The sequence below is a fragment of the Chenopodium album genome, chromosome 1 (assembly GCF_948465745.1).
Source record: "Chenopodium album chromosome 1, dcCheAlbu1.1, whole genome shotgun sequence".
Lineage (NCBI taxonomy): Eukaryota > Viridiplantae > Streptophyta > Magnoliopsida > Caryophyllales > Amaranthaceae > Chenopodium > Chenopodium album.
This window is the reverse complement of record NC_137834.1, coordinates 12985818-13006798: the sequence shown is the minus strand read 5'-3', so window position 1 is coordinate 13006798 and position 20981 is coordinate 12985818.

The following is a 20981-nucleotide window of genomic DNA, read 5'->3' as shown; positions in this document are numbered from 1 at the left end:
TCAGCCAAACCCCACTAAGAAAACTTATAATCTAATCACCATCACTTAACTCTCAAATTAGCCAAAAAAATAAGACAAGTCATGCTCTTGGCTAAGTGTAAGACTTATCTCTTAGAATATTATCAAGACAAATCAGGCTCTCGGCTAGGCGTAAAGCATAGCTCTCAGCTACCTACAAGCCGTCATCTATTAATATACTTACTCTTCAGACTATTTCACAATAACTTAGCTTTAGTAGCTAAAATATTTTCTAATGCATTGCTTTGGGCTGGTCTTCACGCTTGCAAGTCGCTTTAGGGCTCTTTTTAGCCCTCGGGTACGCTTAAAAGCCATTCTGACTCATGACAACTTTAATTATGTTCATTCTGCCTGACATCCGAACTTCATGCGATCTCGTTCCCACATCACGCGTGGGGCTAAATGTTTGGGCCAAGTCCATTGTCCTAAGCCCATTGACCTGGAATTACGAAAATACCCCTCCATGATCCATCCCATCATTAGTCAGAGTAAAGTACATATTTACCCCTAATTTGTCCAATTAAGTACAACTTCTGCCACTTGAAAGTACATCTATAAATAGCTCTCTAATCATTAATGATGGTAACTTTTTCCTAATTCTCTAACCTTCTCTCTCTACTTTTTCTCTCCAAAGTACTCTTTCTCTCTCTAGAAAGTACATTCCCTGAATTAAGCATCGGAGGAGCTTTCCCGGGTCACAACCCCGGGGCAGCTAACTTTCTTTCTCTTTTGCAGGCCTAGCTCTCGGACGGGAAGGTATAGATGAGGGGAATTCGGAAATTCATTGGACCTAGCTCTAGGACATCTTGATTTCATTACCTTAACACCGAGGAGCATTATGTTTCCAGAAATAAGAAAAATTATAAATTTGACTCAATAATACAATGATTTTTCACAGTTATTAAAAAGTGAATGGCTAATGGCAAAATATAAGAGGTATCCTTGCCACAAAATGTAGCAGGGTTTTTCTTATAAATTATCGTATAGGAGTTGAGATCGTGAATCTTATAAATTACTTGTCATATTGGCTTACGTAGTACACAGTATTTAATTGTCTTAATCAATGAATAGTTTATTAATAGTTAAATGTAATATTTAAAATAAAAATCTTTTAGAAATAGAGGAGTGTAAAAAAAAATTATATTTTTAAAAGAAAAAAATTTAACAAGATCTCATTTTATAAATTATTTTATTAGGAAATACTGTTTTTTCACAAATTCTTATAGTGTGGCCAACCATCATGGGGTTACTTCGTTAGTTCTATATGAGTTACTCGACCAGTGTTATAGGGTTAATTGGTCATTATTACAAGCCGAGCTATATGGGTTACGAAGTAGTTTGTTATTTTACAAGCAGTTAAATGGTGTGGTCAACACACAAAACATGTGTTTTGTACATAAATCACAAACAATAATTAAACCAGAATTACTACCTTCATTTCAAATTATATATAATGATTAGACATTTTCTACTCATATTTTTAAGTTAAATCGTAGTAAATAATTAAAACGGAAATAATATTTTTTAAAAGAAATAAAAAATAAAAAGGTCAAAAGATGTCAACAAAATTTTCAAATTTTCACTTGTGTCGATTTGTTGAAAAATGACTACCATAATAGTCTTTTAAAATATGATTACCATAATGTTTTAGATTATACAATGATTATGTAATTCATTATTACTTTAATTTTGCTATAAAATAGTACTATACACATTAGTTTTATTTATCAAATTTGTAGGTTCATGAAAATATTAATTTTGTGTTGGATTAAAGTTTTCAAAAATTATATTTGCATTGTAAATATTAAAAGAGTAATTGTGTCCTTTTTTACAGCAACATCAACGGCAGCAACAACAACAACAACGGCAGCAACAACAACAAAACCTTAGTCTCAAGATGATTTAAAGTCGGCTAATATAAATCGTTATAAGACATCGTACGATATAAAAGAAAAAGACATAGCAAAATCATCATTTAAAAGAGGTTGAAAAAACATGAGTAAAATGAGTAAACAAAAGAGCATTTAAGAAAAATTAAGGGAGTTTAAAAAGAGAACGAACAATAAAATTGAAGAAAGTTTTAAGAGAGTAGGAGTAATTAAGTAAAAAATGAACTAATTACAAACTTTTACAAATTGGCCGTATAAAAAAATGATGATTGGATATGAAGGGTCTGTTCTGATTGAATGATTGAGCTGAACTAAACTAAACTAAGGGCTTGTCAACATTTATTGAACTAAGATGAAGTGAACTGAACTGAATTGAACTGAGCTGATTGGAGCTGAACTGAACTGATTGGAACAGAAATGAGCTGAAATGAATATTTTATGAGAGAGGGAAATTAGGAGCTGAACTTAACTGAACTGAACTGAACTGAACTAAACTGAAATTAAGTAAATGTGAACGGACCCTAAATTTATTGGAGTTGAATTGAACTGAACTTATTGGAGCAAAACTGAACTGAATATTTTATGAGAGAAGGAAATTATGATAAGAACAGAACTGAAATAAACTGAACTAAACTGAACTTATAGGAGCTAAAATGAACTGAACAAAATTGAAAATAAGTAGAACTGTAGAAGAAAACAAATCCGAAATGATGTAACTCAGCCTGTGCAAAAATAATCCCAATTATTAGGCGTGTTGTTTTTAAGGTGTTTACACATGGTCAATAAGTAGGACGAGTCCCTTGTTTATCCAACGGCTACGATTGTTTTGAGGTGTTAATCGTCAAACACTAAACAATGAATGAGTTTCTACATTTACATGGGGCATGCGGCATGCCGAGCTTCTACATCATGCCGAGCTTCTACATTTATATGGCACATGCATTGACCAACCAATATTTAATGAATGGACTCAACTACTCGAGGTAGGTGGTGAATGTGGAGGAGATGAGAGTACGATTTTTAATGACTTTTTATTTTATCTCGTTGTTCGGTGGCGGAGCTAAAAAATTTATTTTGGGAGACAAATTCTGTTTATCTAGATTAAGTCCTGTGTCATTCACGTTATTTCACTAAATTTTTTCAATAAAAGAAAAAAAAAATTATATTAAAAAATGGGTAATGATATATGTAGTCCTTAGGGCTATGTATAAGCATTAAATATGCTTCCTAAAATGGAATTAAGTTGGAAATTCATGACAAAATCACGCAAAAATCGGTATAATTAATGTTAGGGTCTGTTCTCATTGACTGAACTCATCTGAGCTGAACTGAACTGAACTGAACTGAACTGAGCTGAACTGAGTTGGGCTGAACTGAACTGAAATGAAATGAATATTTTGTAAGAGAAGGAAATTAGGAGCTGAACTGAACTGAGCTGAGCTGAACTGAACTGAACTGAATTGAACTAAATTGAGCTGAACTGAACTGAACTGAACTGAATTTCAACGTAAGAGAACAGACCCTTAATCTATCCTCATTATTTCCTTTTTTAGCTTCTTATACATAACCCTTAGAGCCATGTTTATCATTTTCCTTATAAAATAGCATAGATAAAATACATTTATAACATATTTAATATCGTCTCATTTTGTGTATAATAATTAAATATAACGAAAGAGTCACTTAGACATGAGAATATTAAAACTACATCTACATGTTAGACCATATTAGTGTTTTCAAAATTCAATGATAAATTAGTATAAAATTTCTTTTTCTTTATCAAATAAGTATTTAAAATTATGTATTACACTTTGGACCTGTTCACATTTATCAAACTGAACTGAATTAACTGATTTGATTGGAGCTGAACTAAACTAAACTAAACTAAACTAAACTGAACTGATTGAAGTTGAATTGAACAGAATTGAACTGAGCTGAAATGAATATTTTATGAGAGAAGGAAATTAGGAGCTAAATTGAATTGAACTAAACTGCAATTAAGCTGAAGTGAACAGACCCTTAATGGACAGGAATGATAACCCCATTTTGATATTTAGTCAATTGTTTCCCTAAATTATGATACTATATGAAAGTATTGGAGTTACAAATACAAAAATTTAATCAAATTATCTTACATCATTACATGTATAGATAAAGTGTTTATTATTTTATGATATGTTGCTATATTTTTGTTATGCTATTCATATTAGAATTAGGTGAAAACCCAATTAAAGTATTTAGACAAAAAAAAAAAAAATCAAAATTCTCATTTAATAATAATTTATGTAGTATAAATCTATTATGTAATAGATTCATCATTTTAAATTATATTAATCAATTGAATGAAATAAAATTATGTTGTATTACAGATTTGTCATACAGAGTAATATTTAAGAAAAACGGAGTAATAACTAAAAAGAATATATTTACTATAAAAGATATGTTATAAAATATTTGAAATAATATTATAATAGTTATATTATATTATACCGAACTTCTCCAAGAAGATTTTAGCAAAAAAAAAGAGGGGTTTTTTTTGGGGGGGGGGGGAAACTACACTAGAAATTGACACGTGTCATTCCTAATGTTTGTTTTAGTATTAAAAATAATTTTAATACAATGCACATCCTTAATTTTTACTAATTTTTTTGTGCCAAATTAAATATTTTTGGCATTTAGTAATCGACCAACATTTGTTCTCTCTCCTCATTTTTCTTCTTCTTTCTAGGTAGTTCTTCTTTTTGGCAGTTATTAACCTCTTTTTTTTTTCTTTTACTCTCACTTGTTATTTAATGCACTTGATGTACTTTAATACTTTTAATCACATGGTTTAAGAAATCTACGAAACCCTTAATTCCCGTGAAAAATAAGATATTGGACTCTAATAAAAGGACGGAGGGAGTAATAGAAATATTTGAAATTTAAGGCATGTTTACATTTACTTAACTGAGCTGAACTGAACTGAACTAAACTGAACTGATTGGAGCTAAATTGAACTGAATTGAACTGAACTGAGCTGAAATGAAATGAATATTTTATGAGAGAGGGAAATTAGGAGCTGAATTGAAATGGACCGAACTGATTGGAGCTGAACTGAATTGAACTGAACTAATTGGAGCTGAACTGAATTGAACTGAACTGAAATTAAGCTGAAGTAAACAAGCCCTTAATTACAAACAAGTAATTAATTTGTTTTATGTGAATATCTTATATCTATTCAAAAAAAAAAAAAAAAAAAGTGAATATCTTATATTCTTTTATTGGTTATTTTCCACTACTTTTCAAATTGCCAATTCTCAAGTTATGATCAAATTTTGGTTGATGAAGTGAGAACGCAGTGGATGGCCTATGTAATCCAACAAATGTAGTTAAGTTGAAGGATTCAACAAATTTATATTTGCGCATTTTGATTTATGTATTGTCTTTTTCTTAAATCACATTTCTTTCGATAATTAATTTTATTTTGACCTTGTAAAGCTCTTTATTAGATATTGAATATTAATACAAAATACCATTGTTTTATATACTATTTTACAACTTTTAATGTTATGTTATGAAACATGTATTTGGTTGTGATATAAGAAAATCTATAGTATATATGTGAAAAAAAACGTTATTTCAGTGAAAAATTATTCAAAAAAAATAAAAGAGAAATTTGATGGCAAAGGAATTGACAGCATTACTTTTACAGCGGTTTTAATATGTTGTAGTTGGACATTTTGTGCAGAATCCTGAAAGCACTTTTTATAGAAACTCATTTTCACTTTTACAACAGAGCGATTAATAGTGGTCCAAGAACTGATATAAAAAGCATTTTTAACCGATATAAAAAGCATTTATTTTTTTGAAGTGATAAGTTAAATTTGAAAATAGAAATATTTTCATTATTGGGAGTAAGTAAATGTTTTAGTAAACAAGAATAGTTGCATTAGGAGTATACTAATATTTTGAATAATGGGATAGTTGCATGATATTTTTTTTTTTTTTTTTTTTTTTTTTTTTTTTTTTTTGTGGATGCAAAAGAGGGGATTTTTTTTTTTTTTTGGACGTAAAAGAGGGCAAAGCCCAAAACAAGAACTAAATAAATTAAGCAATTAACCTAGGAGTAGCAACTCCTGTAATGTCCTCCCTAAGAGAATTACGTATTTCGATCGGGGGGTCATCAAAATACTTAACTCTCTCAATTTGGACAACACCTAAATTAGCTAAACGATCCGCTACTTTATTCCCCTCCCTATAACAATGAAAAATACAAGAATTTTGACCAAAAGAACTGATAATCCTACGACAATCCCTGTAGACACCTAAAAATGTCTCCCCAAAACCAAACCCGATGATGAACAACCTTTCACCGCCATTATTGGTCGGGTTGAGTATTTAATTTTTGGAGTGCTTAAATCCATATTTCCATTTCATAAACCAACCCAATTCCTAGCCCATTTCCCCAAACCATAACTTATTTTCCTCTTTTCGTGCCTTTAAACCCAAAATAATTCATTTCGTGTCCTTTAAAATCATTCATTTCGTGTCCTTTTTATAAAAACCTTTCATCCAGTTTATTTTGTCCATAATATGGGTCCAATGATTGAATAGTTGGATGGAGCTTGAAAAGAGTTTTCCAACGATATATTATAAGCCCAAATCCGAGTTATAACGAATAAGTTATGGCCAAAATATTAAACTAGCCCAAACCGAACCTAAGCCCACCTTACCTACGACCCAATGATCATGTGGAGGGTCCAAATTATTTGATCCAATTCCTAAACCAATTAGGATTAATTGGTAGCTTCTATAAGTTTCTAAAAGATCTTAATTATTCATTTTTGAAAAGATAAGATTAAAGAGTTTGAAATTGAATAAAACTCTTTTTTTTTAAAGTCCTAATTCTATCCGAATTGAAAGACGTTCAAAGATAGAAAGATATGAATTTCGTGCCTCTTATTTTTTATCTGAATTTTATATGGTTAGATAGCTCTTGAAATTATCTTTCCAATGATATATTATAATATCAATTCCGAGCTATAACGGAAAAGATATGAATAAAATGTCAAACTCTATCCAAAACTGACACTGTCTCACTATTTCGGCTATATCTTTTGTTCTAAAAAATATTTTAATCTGATTCTGATTGGGTTAGAAAGTAGACTTCAAGATCTTTCCAACGATATCTTATTCATCTTATTCCGATTTCAAGATCAAAAGATATGATAAAAACAAAAACTGCAAAAACTGCTGTCTATCGAGTTTATTCCGATTTAATTCGGATCTTATCTTGTTTTTTCGACCCTTCTTTTTTCTCTATAAATGGAGGTCATATCACCCCTTTTTCAATCATCAACAAGTTTGATCATCAAATAATTCTTTTCTCCCTCTTTATCCTAAACACTAGCCTCCCTATTCTGTCATTTCTTCCTTAAGCACTCCAAGGAGTCCATACAATACCCAAAGTTTTATACTTAAACCAAGGCGTGAAAGGTATAATTAACTGAGGGTTTGGACCAAATCAAATCTACCTTTACTTAATTTATTTTTCATTTGCTTTATATTTTTATTGAAGTTACTAACAGTTTATTCATGATGTAGCAATTCAAGGAAACGCGAAACGTGAGTAATTAATTCACTTAATTACTCTTATTATTTTATATTGCTAGTAGCATGATTAGGTTATTATTATTATTTGATTTGACTAACTTTATTATGCTTAGATTGCTTCCAATATTAATGGTAATTCTATTATTTTTATGATCACCATATTGCATGTTTAAAGGAAATATGTAATTGAAAATCACGCCTAATAAGATAATTTGGACGACCGGTTTAGGATCCTTTTTAACCTTGTTGTTTAATCAAGTGATCACAATATTTTAGAGTAATGTGTTGCATTAATATTAAACCAATTTAGCATAATAATAGTTTGGAGCAAATTGAATTTTTGTTTGTATGCCTTTGAGATCGCAGGAATCACTTTTCACTATAAGAATCGAGTAGAGGCCAATACGGGCGAATGTAACTCAATGTCTCACTTCGTACCATCATCCCCGATCCTCCTTTCGTGGTTCCAAACCATATGGAGTTAGTAATCTCATGGATTATGAATGGGGTGTAACCTTCACGGGTCAATCGTTGTTGCCTATCGTTGTCCCTTATTCGTGGTTGCCTTTTATGATCCGTGAACGGTTTACAAGTTCCTTAAAAACTTGTTGGCGGCTCCCTACTTTCCTTGTCCCTAATCGTAATGTCAATTCCCACTTCCTATGAGTGCCAAGAATATTCACCACATGCTTTAACGTAGGCGCACTTCAAACGACGCCTACAATTTGGGGATTCCACTGGGGAGGATTCTTGGTTATTTATCGATTTGAGTGATCGGTATTTAATTAAGATGAGTGGATGAGACTTTAAAGATTCTTGAAAAATATTCCTGTGATTTAATTGGCATTGTCACATATGCATATGCATTTTAGCTTACCTATTTTTCCACAATGGTACGTGTTCTACGTATGTGGCTAGCCCGGGGGATTTATGCTCTATCAACCCGAAAACGCTCATGGCAATAAGGGTTCATCCGAGTTTTTAAATCCACCCAAACCATGGAGTCGAGTTCGATTTCATCACGAACTAGCGGAGCCGCCCGTTGGCATATATCCTCAAGGGAGGCTGCCTAACGCGTCCAAACTCTTAACCATGTTACCCTTTGACACCCAAAAGCTTGACCATAGTCGAACATAGAAATTGACTTTAGGTTGCGAACTTCATTGCATCCTGCGTGACAATATGCTTATATATGCATTTTTTTTATTGAATTTTTTTTAATTATTTATTTTCTCTTATCAAACCCTTTTTTTTTTATTAGAGTCAAGCCATAGATTTTTTTTTTTTTTTTTTAATTTTTGAGTCAACTCGGATTTTTATTCCCGTATACTGCACAAGAGTCAACTTGTTTTGGTCATAGCCGGAGTTCTAGAAAGAGTTACGTGTCGTACCACATATGGATCTGTAGCCCCGAGTTTTATCTTTGATTTAGAGTTCGTTTCGTCCAAATTAGAGTCACTGATCAAAAGTTATAACCGATATACTACAGCCTGTCTATTTTAGATGTCTTTTTAGCGTCAACTTTCTATTTTATAAATTTTTAAAATTTATTTTTTTTTATATCTTTTCGTGTCAAGATAGTCTTAGCCAAGTTCTTTAATCCGTGTCAACTCATATAACATAGGATTATTGTAGGGAATAAATTCAAGCGTTAACCCCTTAGCTTGAACCCCACTGTGATCATACACTAAAGTACGGCGGCGTCCAAAAGGGAAGAAGATAGAGCAAAAGAGTCGCCAACAAGTTTTTTTAGGAACTTGTAAACCGTTCACGAGGTGAAGGTTACACCCCTTAACGATCCAAGAGATCATCAACTCCATAAGGTCTTGAACTAAATAAGGGTTCGGGGATGAAGGTACAAATCCAACCTAAAAGAGATTGAACCTGCCCTAATAATAGGCCTCTACTTTATTCTGATCGTATTCATGTGCGCTTTTTAATTAACATGCAATCAATAGGATTAACCCTAAACCTGTTTATCTATGTTGGTTGAATTTAATGCATAAATAAATCTATTATTGGCGATCACTTGAATTATAATCACAATTAACCCTAACAAGATCATTAATTATCTTATTAAGCGTGACTACAAGTACAAATTCCCTTTAAACATGCAATAAAGGTGTGATCAAGCAATAACAAAATAAGCATCAAGCAACATAATAGATAATTAATATCATGACAATAAAATTATAATCATCATCAAAATAATAATAATAATAATAACATCCATAATCATCATAAATTATAACAATTATAATCATAATCATGTTCATGTTAATATTAAAACATAATAATAGCAAGATCCTAGGCATGATACTAACAAGATTAATAACAAACCCTAGCATGTCACTAAGCAATAAAAATCAAATCTTTAACCCTAACATGATACTAACAATCATAAATATTAGAAAGAACATAGGAAGCATCGCAGGAATCGTGTTTAATATTAAAATTACCGTAGACATGATACTAGGAATATCATAAGAACAATATAAACATAATCTCTACATCATAATATCAATAAAAACCATTAAAGTACTTACTTTGATGCCTTGTAACTCTTTCTAATAACAAAATACACACGTTAGTAACTTCAAGGAAAATAATAAATCAAAACAATTAAATTAAATAATTGAAATAGAGATTTGGGACCAAACTCTCAGAAATTAAAACCTTTCACGTCTAGGGCGAAGGCAACTTCGAATATGGCTAGGTGTTTCTAGATCTTGCGAATGCGGAATTTTGTATGTAAAAGAAAAGTTTAGAATTAAGGAAAGAGAGAGATGAGAGAATTAGAAAACTGATTGTGGATGAATGATAGTGAGAATTGGTGAATGAAAATGGAGTTTTTAATACGTTATTTATAGAGAAATCAGCCAAAAAGATAAAATATCAAAACAGAGCACTTGGCGCACGCAAAACGAGGTTGGCGCACGCAAAACTGAGCTGGCGCCAGCACCAGCTTATTGGCGCCAGGCGCCAAGCCTAATTCCAAGCGCCAATGCCTGGAGTCAGGCGCCAGGCCTGTTTTTAACGCATTTTCGAAAATCAGATAAGTTTGCCGTACTGGAGGATAAAATCATATAATTTCCTCGAAAATGCTATTTGATTTTGATTAAAACTCTGAAAAGTCAAAAAGCCAATTTATCAATGCTAATTGAATTAGGAATGAAAAGAACCTTCTAGAAGAATCTATAACACTAAAACCATTCCTAATTGCATTAGGAATGATAAATCATATTAGGCCCTCCCCTAGATCATTGGGCCGTACATAAAGCTCAAACCGGGCCCAGTTTAGTTAATTGGCCATAACTTCCTCAATATTCATCGGAATTGGGCTTATAATATATCGTTGGAAAGGTCTTGGCAAGCCCCATCCAACTACACTATTATTGGACCCATATCATGGACCAACCAAACTGGATTGGCTGTTTTCTTAAAATAAGTTTTTTAAAACAGAGAGAAGAGAAAAGAAATTAAAACATTCCGCAACACTAGACTTTTCACACTTTCACTTCATTCGATTTTGATTCGACGCGAAAGGCACTCATCACTGGGTTTGGTTTTGGGGAGACACAAATGGGTGTCTACAGAAGCCCCCACTTTGACTGAGTTTGGAGAAACGCGAGTTTCGAAAACAAAAGTCAAAGTATCGATAGGGACGGAGAATGATTCAGAATGTTCTGCGATCCTAAATCACTCTTGTAACGCCTATACCTGCAAACTATCGTTAGTTAAACAGATAAAAGAGTTAAGAAATGTGTATCTTGCACCGTCGAGCACACATCTTTGAAAGTAACCGATTCGCGCTGTATCCTTGTTGTTTTGATGACCTCCTGCAAGCTAGAGAATGCCATCCCGCTTGAAAACCGCTACGCCCATAACTGCTTCCAATATAGAAGATTGCTTCGCCTGAAACGATCCTCCTCCGCTATGATAATATTCCACATCCAAGGGAATACTACCGAAGATTGCTTCTCTTGAAACAATCCTCATCCGCATTGATAATATTCCACGTCCAAGGGAATAATATCGAAGATTATTTATCTTGAAATCACCTTCAGTTGCTTTTTGACAACTTTCCACAATCTATGGAACGCCATCTTGCTGTTTGTTTTGACGATCTTCCGCAATCTAGGGAACGCCGTCGATCAATGTTGCTACATCTCGAGCCTTTTATTGAATCATAGTGACAACCTTTCCAATCATAGAAAAAGTCGTCGAAGACCGCCTCATCATGAACCGCTCTTCTCATATCTTGGTGACAACCTCCACAATCTTAGCGAACGCCGTCGAAGACCGCCCATCTCGTGCTATCTTCTCAAATCTTTGGTGACAACCTCCACAATCTTAGCGAATGCCGTCGAAGACCGCCCATCTCGTGCTATCTTCTCAAAACTTGGGTGACAACCTTCACAATCTTAGCGAATGCCGTCAGAGACCGCCCATCTCGTGCTATCTTCTCAAATCTTGGGTGACAACCTCCACAATCTTAGCGAATGCCGTCGGAGACCGTCCATCTCGTGCTATCTTCTCAAATCTTGGGTGACAACTTCCACAATCTTAGCGAATGCTGTCGAAAATAACTTTACTTGAAGTATCCTCAGTTGTTGCGATAATATTCCGAAGAAAATTACCAAAGACCAATACTTGTCGATCTTTAAAGCTCACTCGAACTTTGCTTCCGCTATGCCTGTACGTCGGCGCTTTCGTTGCTTTGAACCTAGACTTCGGTGCCTTTTTTGCTTTTGAGCCAATCCTTAGGCGCTTTAAGCTAAGTGAGACGATATTTCATCAGGTCGATCACTTATTTGCTGTTGTAATCAAACCGACTACTTAATCATTTCAAATTGCTCATAGGGGCTAATTGGCGTACCAAGGAACCCGAAATCGCTATATGAAGTCGAAATCACCTTTTGGAGAGGCTTCGAGCTCTGTCGCTGCTGAGATATCTCTAGCGCCAAGAATCGACTCTGTCGCCGAATGTTGTGATAGGGTCTTCCCTATTCTGCTACACCTGTGTTTATTTTTGACTATAGAACTTTGCCAATCCCTTTAATCATCTTAGGGTTGACCAAAGGTTTAGCATGTTTGACACATCGACTTGACACGACTCAAGGTATAAACTTGACTCTCTGTGATTGACTGACTCGAGGTTGAATCGACTCAAACTTTTTGACCCATGTGTTAGACTCAAATCAAATTGAAATGACACGTGTGACTCATGACCCGTGTGTGCATAGTGTTGACTCAAAAAAGCAAAAATTTTCCGTCATTTTTGTGGAGGGTACCGACTTTCTCTCGAAAAAGAAAGACGCGAAAAAGAATCAAAGTTTTGAAGGTGCATGTTGAATGAGCTTAGTCAAATGTCATTTGATACTATCTCTCAAGGTGCAAGGATTAATTCATCCTAGGCTATCTCAATGGTTGACTCAATGATGAAAGTATTTGGGTAACTTAGGCACGGAGGCTAAGCACTTCATACTTCGTGATGTAATGATGAGTGATGAGCGATGTTGATATGACAAGGCATGCTTCAGCGTTGTGTTAAGATTCCATGACAAAGGGTTCCTAAGGGAAGTATATTTGGTCATGTATTTGTGCAGCGTGTGAAAGTGATACTAAATTTAGGCCGCAAGGGCTAAGTATGTGGAAAAATATTATTTGTTAAAAGAGTCAAATGGTGGTGACTCTTAGGCTAGGTAAGCTAATGATGTAGGGATCAAGCCCCCAAGTCTAGCTCTAAGTGGATAGGGATGAGCACAGGGGATCCCTTGATATGATCAATTGTGAATGTAAATATAAATGCATTTTTTATTACGGCCGCACCTCGATGTGAGGTTGCCTACGTATCCGTTAGGAATCAGGACGAACGTAGCTCTAGCCGAACCTCGCACAAGTGTGTATACCTCAAAAAGGTCTTTTTAAGGGTTGTAACGTGGTTAGGCTAAAGGTTGTAGAAGAAGGGGATAAAGGCTCAAGACCCTAGATAAGCCCCCAAGGTGTGCAACCTCGTTTTTGAATCTTTATATTTTTATGCTTGAGTTTCTACTCTTTTTTAGCTCTCTTTTTTTTTGCTTTATTTGTTTTATTTTCATAAGTGTGGGCAATCCCGATCATGCGGTCTATCACTCACTTGACATTCATGTTTCTCAGGCACGGTACCGAGCACTCGATAAGAGACGCAATCTGAGACGTGTTCTTATCAAAGACATTTTCATATCAAAGACATTGGAACACTTGCCCTTTTGTACACTTTATTTATTTATTTTTTTCTTATTTTTGCTATTTTATTCTTTTGAATTTGCTCAAGCTTTCTTTAGAATTGCAAAAGTTGCACACCATCCCACCCCAAGGTTAGGTAGATGTAGGTTGAAAAAAGAAAGGTCTATCGTTAGACGAGGCTCAAAGTGGTTTATGAAGAAAGGATTGTATATTTGAAAGGTGAAAGGTAATAGAATGTGGCTACAAGGGGTGCCTTAAATCATTGGTATACCTTGTGTTTAGTTCGACATGGATTTTTTTTTTTTTTTTTTTTTTTTTTTTTTTTTTTTTTTTTGGTTTAATGCAATGCAATGAAATGACCATATATAAGGAAATAAATGCTCATTTTATTAAAAAAAAGAAAAGGGAGAATCTACAAAATTAATCTAAGGAGAAAGAAAAGGTGTTATGCTAGACTTATTGGGGAAGGAGTAAATAAAAAAGAAATAGAAAAAAAGAGGTCACGAAATCTTGTCGTTGAAGCTCGCCTCTTGTCTTGTGTTGTGTCCTTTATCATCACTCGCTCTTCTTGTTAAGAGGAGGCATGGGAATCTTGTTATTATCAATCAAATGTTGGATAGCCTCCTTTAGCTTCCAACAGCTATCAGTAGTATGACCCCTACCTTGATGGTACTTGCAATGTTCCTCTGGATTCCAACTAGGCAATCTCTTTTCAGGTGCGGGATCTTGAATAGGTCCAATGGGAGTAATGAGTCTTTTGGCATGGAGTCGATCGAAGGCAGTATCGTAGCTCATCCCAATGGGGGTGAAGTCTTTCCTTAGTTGCTTCTTAGATCCTTGGTTATCCATGGCTAAAACTTCACTGAGATCAATGGTACTAACATTGTTACTAGAGTGGGCGTTTTCGGAAGAAGAAGGATTGTCGTTCTTCTTTCCTTTCCAGCCACCGTGGTTACTATTGTTAGTAGCTTTTTGCTTTGCGAGGTCGTCTTCGATTTCAATTCCGATGTCATAAACGGCTTTGAAAGTATTCAAGTTGTGTTGATATTTTAAATGCTTCGAATACTTCTTTTGGAGATTCTTGATAAACATCCTCACAGACTCCTTTTCGGTGGGGACCTCAATCATCTTAGAGGAAGTTTCCCTCCACTTATTAAAGAAAGAAGTAAAGCCTTCATTCTCTTTTTGTCTTATCATCTCAAGTTGTCTATGGTCGGTTTCAACTTGAATATTGCACTTGTACCTATCAACAAAAGCGTTTACTATTGATTCCCAGGTAGAGGTTTTCTCTTTGTCAAGGGAGAAGTACCATTGTTGGCAAACGGTTTCAAGAGATAGTGAGAACAGAGAGGGGAAAACCTTCTTATCGATACCCTTAATGTTCATTATGGTTTCGAAAGCTCTTAGATGGAAGTAAGGGTTATCTATTGCCTTGAATTTAGGGATGTCAGTGGCGTTGAACTTATGCGGAAGAAGTTCCTTGTCCAGCGAGAACCCTTGTGAACTCATGCCCTGAAATTTATAGTCACTAGATAGCTTCCTTAAAATTTCTTGCATGAGGTTCATTTGTTGTTGCTTCACGGGATCATCGACCTTGAGGGTGAGAAGCTTCAGTGTTTCAGTCATGGTAACTAGTTGGTTCCTGAGCTCATTGACTTCTTCTTGTGTTTCCATTATCTTTTTAGCCTTCCTCTTTTGACGAATCGCTTTATCGAAAAGTGAGACTTGAACAAAGAGGTTGTCCTTGATTAATCGCCCTTCTCTCCTCGACCAAGTACTGTGGAAAAGGAATTTGGGGATATTCATTGTTAATTATTTAACTCAAGCTTTATTCAACATGCAATGGATAGAGGAAGTGAAGAAAAATGGAATAGAAAGTGAAAAAAGAAAAATATGATGGAGGTGGAGGGATATGAAGAATTAGGAATAGAATGTACCCCCCAACTCAAATGACGGAAAAAACCGACTCATGCGTGAACCTAATACATGGTCATGGTGACATATACTCAAAGTGTGTGCTAAGACTAGAGTGTAGGTGACATGTTAAGACTCGTGTCATGACCATGTGGCTAGACTATGTGACTAGACTCAAGCAAAGGCTAAGTTAAGACTTCACGTATATGCATTAAACTGGACAGACTGTGGTATTTTAGTCATAACTTTTTATCTGTGACTCTAATTTGAATTAAACCAATGCTAAATTAAAGATAAAACTCGGGGCTACAGATCCATAGTTTGTACGACTCGTAGTTCTTCCTAGAACTCCGACTATGACCAAAACAAGTTGACGTTTGTGCAGTATACGGGAATAAAAATCCGGGTTGACTTAAAGGAACTATGACTCGATTTTATATTTATTTATTAGCTCAAATTAATTAATTAATAATTAAACAAAGTCCTTTAGTCATTAATCAGTTTATTTAGTCTTAACACAAGTCAAACAAACGGTTAGAAAAAATCACATAGAGTATGCACAACAAATAATGCACAATTAGTCAAGTAGGCACAATATGATGCAATGAGTTTGCAACCTAACCATGGCTCTAGTTCTCTAAAGTTTGGGATATGGTTTAGTCAAAGAGGGTCCATGGTTAATTGTCCGGATGCACCGCGCGGAAGCCTAACCGTGAAGGGTTGGCGCGAGTGGATGGGACATCGCGAGCTTTAGAAAAAACTCGCTTCCATGGTTTGGTGAATTCAACAATCTCGGATGTACCCTTTGTTCCACGGAGCGTTCAATCAGGTAGATGGAGCATGAATTCCCATAGGGTTATGTCCATATGTAGAACACACATGGGTTTCAGAAAAGTGAGAAAAAATTCAATCAGGAAGTAGGATCGACCAAACAATACGAAAAACCGGTCGAAATTAGAACGCATATTTCTGGCTCGGTATTGGGGGAAATTGGCGCCAGCAATCAGAGACTGGCGCCAGCTTTTAACTGTAGCGCCTGGCGCCAATATTGGCGTCTGGCGCTACAACTAAAATACTGGCGCCAAGCTCTGGCCCATGACGCTACTTCCCACATGCCTCAGCAGCTTTCTGTGCTCAATAAAATTTTCCAGTTTCGCGCGGTGTTATTTCAGTCCTAGTCGTGAAAGATATTTCTCAAATTTCCTAGGTGTAAAATCCTATGTTTTTAACTCATTACGGATGGTCTTTCCAATGAGATCTTTTTTATGCATATGACAATAATGTTAATCAAAATTACGTACATGAAATACTTAGAACTTTTCGAGTCTCATCCACTCATTCTAAATCATTGCCGAAACAAATTAAGGAATTAAAATAGAAATTCTCCCTAGTGGAGTCGCCAAAAACTGTAGGGAATAAATTCAAGCGTTAACCCCTTAGCTTGAACCCCACTGTGATCATACACTAAAGTACGGTGGCGTCCAAAAGGGAAGAAGATAGAGCAAAAGAGTCGCCAACAAGTTTTTTTAGGAACTTGTAAACCGTTCACGAGGTGAAGGTTACACCCCTTAACGATCCAAGAGATCGTCAATTCCATAAGGTCTTGAACCAAATAAGGGTTCGGGGATGAAGGTACAAATCCAACCTAAAAGAGATTGAACCTGCCCTAATAATAGACCTCTACTTTATTCTGATCGTATTCATGTGCGCTTTTTAATTAACATGCAATCAATAGGATTAACCCTAAACCTGTTTATCTATGTTGGTTGAATTTAATGCACAAATAAATCTATTATTGGCGATCACTTGAATTATAATCACAATTAACCCTAACAAGATCATTAATTATCTTATTAAGCGTGACTACAAGTACAAATTCCCTTTAAACATGCAATAAAGGTGTGATCAAGCAATAACAAAATAAGCATCAAGCAACATAATAAATAATTAATATCATGACAATAAAATTATAATCATCATCAAAATAATAATAATAATAACATCCATAATCATCATAAATTATAACAATTATAATCATAATCATGTTCATGTTAATATTAAAGCATAATAATAGCAAGATCCTAGGCATGATACTAACAAGATTAATAACAAACCCTAGCATGTCACTAAGCAATAAAAATCAAATCTTTAACCCTAACATGATACTAACAATCATAAATATTAGGAAGAACATAGGAAGCATCGCAAGAATCGTATTTAATATTAAAATTACCCTAGACATGATACTAGGAATATCATAAGAACAATATAAACATAATCTCTACATCATAATATCAATAAAAACCATTAAAGTACTTACTTTGATGCCTTGTACCTCTTTCTAATAACAAAATACACACGTTAGTAACTTCAAGGAAAATAATAAATCAAAACAATTAAATTAAATAATTGAAATAGAGATTTGGGACCAAACTCTCAGAAATTAAAACCTTTCACGTCTAGGGCAAAGGCAACTTCGAATATGGCTAGGTGTTTCTAGATCTTGCGAATGCAGAATTTTGTATGTAAAAGCAAAGTTTAGAATTAAGGAAAGAGAGAGATGAGAGAATTAGAAAACTGATTGTGGATGAATGATCGTGAGAATTGGTGAATGAAAACGGAGTTTTTAATACGTTATTTATAGAGAAATCAGCCAAAAAGATAAAATATCAAAACAGAGCACTTGGCGCACGCAAAACGAGGTTGGCGCATGCAAAACTGAGCCGGCGCCAATGGCTGGCGCCAGGCGCCAAGCCTAATTCCAAGCGCCAATGCCTGGAGTCAGGCGCCAGGCCTGTTTTTAACGCGTTTTCGAAAATCAGATAAGTTTGCCGTACTGGAGGATAAAATCATATAATTTCCTCGAAAATGCTATTTGATTTTGATTAAAAACTCTGAAAAGTCAAAAAAGCCAATTTATCTATGCTAATTGAATTAGGAATGAAAAGAACCTTCTAGAAGAATCTAGAACACTAAAACCATTCCTAATTGCATTAGGAATGATAAATCATATTAGGCCCTCCCCTAGATCATTGGGCCGTACATAAAGCTCAAACCGGGTCCAGTTTAGTAAATTGGCCATAACTTCCTCAATATTCATCGGAATTGGGCTTATAATATATCGTTGGAAAGGTCTTGGCAAGCCCCATCCAACTACACTATTATTGGACCCATATCATGGACCAAACAAACTTGATTGGCTGTTTTCTTAAAATAAGTTTTCAAAAACAGAGAGAAGAGAAAAGAAATTAAAACTTTCCGCAACACTAGACTTTCCACACTTTCACTTCATTCGATTATGATTCGACGCGAAAGGCACTCATCACTGGGTTTGGTTTTGGGGAGACACAAATGGGTGTCTACAATTATATATTTTTATTTTTATTTATTTTTATACCCTTAAGTCCTAACTCTTCTAGAATTCTAGTCCTCTTCCTAGTTTCTTGTGATCGATTTTTGTGCTAACCTTAACATGTGTTCTTTGTCTTTGATTGTGGTTGATCTTATTTATGACTAATGATTTCCAATGGACCATTTTCACCTACTAAATAGCATAAACATTAAAATTTGACAAAATTAATCAAGTTAGTTTGTCTTTTAGTCTTCCATGCTATTTGGTCATTGGGTCTTTTGTTTTTCACAACGTCCTCATGTCTAGCCATGCGATCATACCACGAGCCTTAATAAACTCACCTAATCTCACATGTTGAGTCGTTTCACACACTTTGTCTTCGAGTAATGCACTATATTGTTTATGATAGTATATTAGGACCATGCATGCGTCGTTTTTCCGTCGTAATAGGAATGAGAGGAGTTTTTCCCATCGGTTTTCAAAATTCTTTCATACACTCTTCCTTTGCAATCTGAGTATTGAGTCAATGCATTAAGTGAGCTCATTTTGTTCCATAGTACTCGAGTTCAAGAATCACTAGGCAAGAGTTGGAAGAATAAGGGGAACGTCATTCCTTCCTTCTTTTCTTCCAATCAAAGAATCAGCAATAACAAACTTCTTTTTCCTCTTGGCGGTAACAAGTAATTCATAAGCAACCATGAAGACGAAGCACAAGACAAGTCTGCATACAAGATTTCATGCTTTTTTCTTTCGTTTTGACCCTTTTCCCCTAATAAGTCTAGCATAGGTTCTCCTTATCCTTATGGCTATATGCATTTTCCATCAATGATCATTTCTTTCCTTCGCATTCAATCATGTCATTCGCTAAAAAAAAAAAAATAAATAAATTACCGAACTAAACACAAGGTACACCAATGATTTCAGGCACCTTTGCAGCCTTGTCAATCCCTGTTAACCGTTCAATTACATATCTATTTCTTCATCAACCACTTTGAGCCTCGTCTAACGTTTGACCTTTTTTATTCAACCCACATTTACTTAACCCTGGGATTGGAAGATGTGTAATTGTATAACATTCAAAAAGCAAGTAAAAAAAAAAAGCAGCAAAGCAACAATAAAACAATGTCTAAAGGCAAGTGTTCCAATGTCTTTGATACGAACACGTCTCAAATTGCGTCTCTCATTGAGTGCTCGGTACCGTGCCTGAGAAACATGAATGCTAAGTGAGTGATGGACCGTATGATCTGAGATTTCTTACATTGATTCTAAAGAATGAAAAAAAAAATATTAAAGCAAAAAAAAAAATGTGTTGAAAATAAACTTGCAAAATTCAAAATTTTCAAATTCACAATTAGACATCTTGGGGGCTTCTCTCGGGTCTTGAGCCTTTTACCCCTTTCTTCATTAAACCATCAACTTAACCACATTACAACCCTTGAAAGAACTCTTTGAGGTGTACATACACTTGTGTAAAGTTCGGTTAGAGCTACGTTCGGCCTGATTCCTTACGGATACATAGGCAACACCGCCACATTCATATTATATTCATATCTATGCATGATTGAGTCAAAGAATATCCAATGCTTATCTCTATATACCTACCCATTTTAGAGCTAGACTTAGGGGCTTGAACCCAAATCACATTAGCTTACCCAGCCTAAAGAGTCATCATCTTTGACTCTTCACACATATATTTCCATCACCATAACCTTTGCAGCCGCACCTTAGTATCACTTTCACACTCTTCTTCACACATACATATCCATATCGTCTTTCCCTTAGGAACCCTTTATCATGAAATCTTGTTTCCCTACCGCGCATGTGTAGACACCCATTTGTGTCTCCGCAAAACCAAACCCAGTGATGAGTACCTTTCACGTCGAATCATAATCGAATGAAACAAAAGTGTGGAAAGGTCTGGTGTTGCGGAAAGTTTTATTTCTTTTTTTTTCTCTTCTCTCTGTTTTTGAAAACTTTATTTTAAGAAA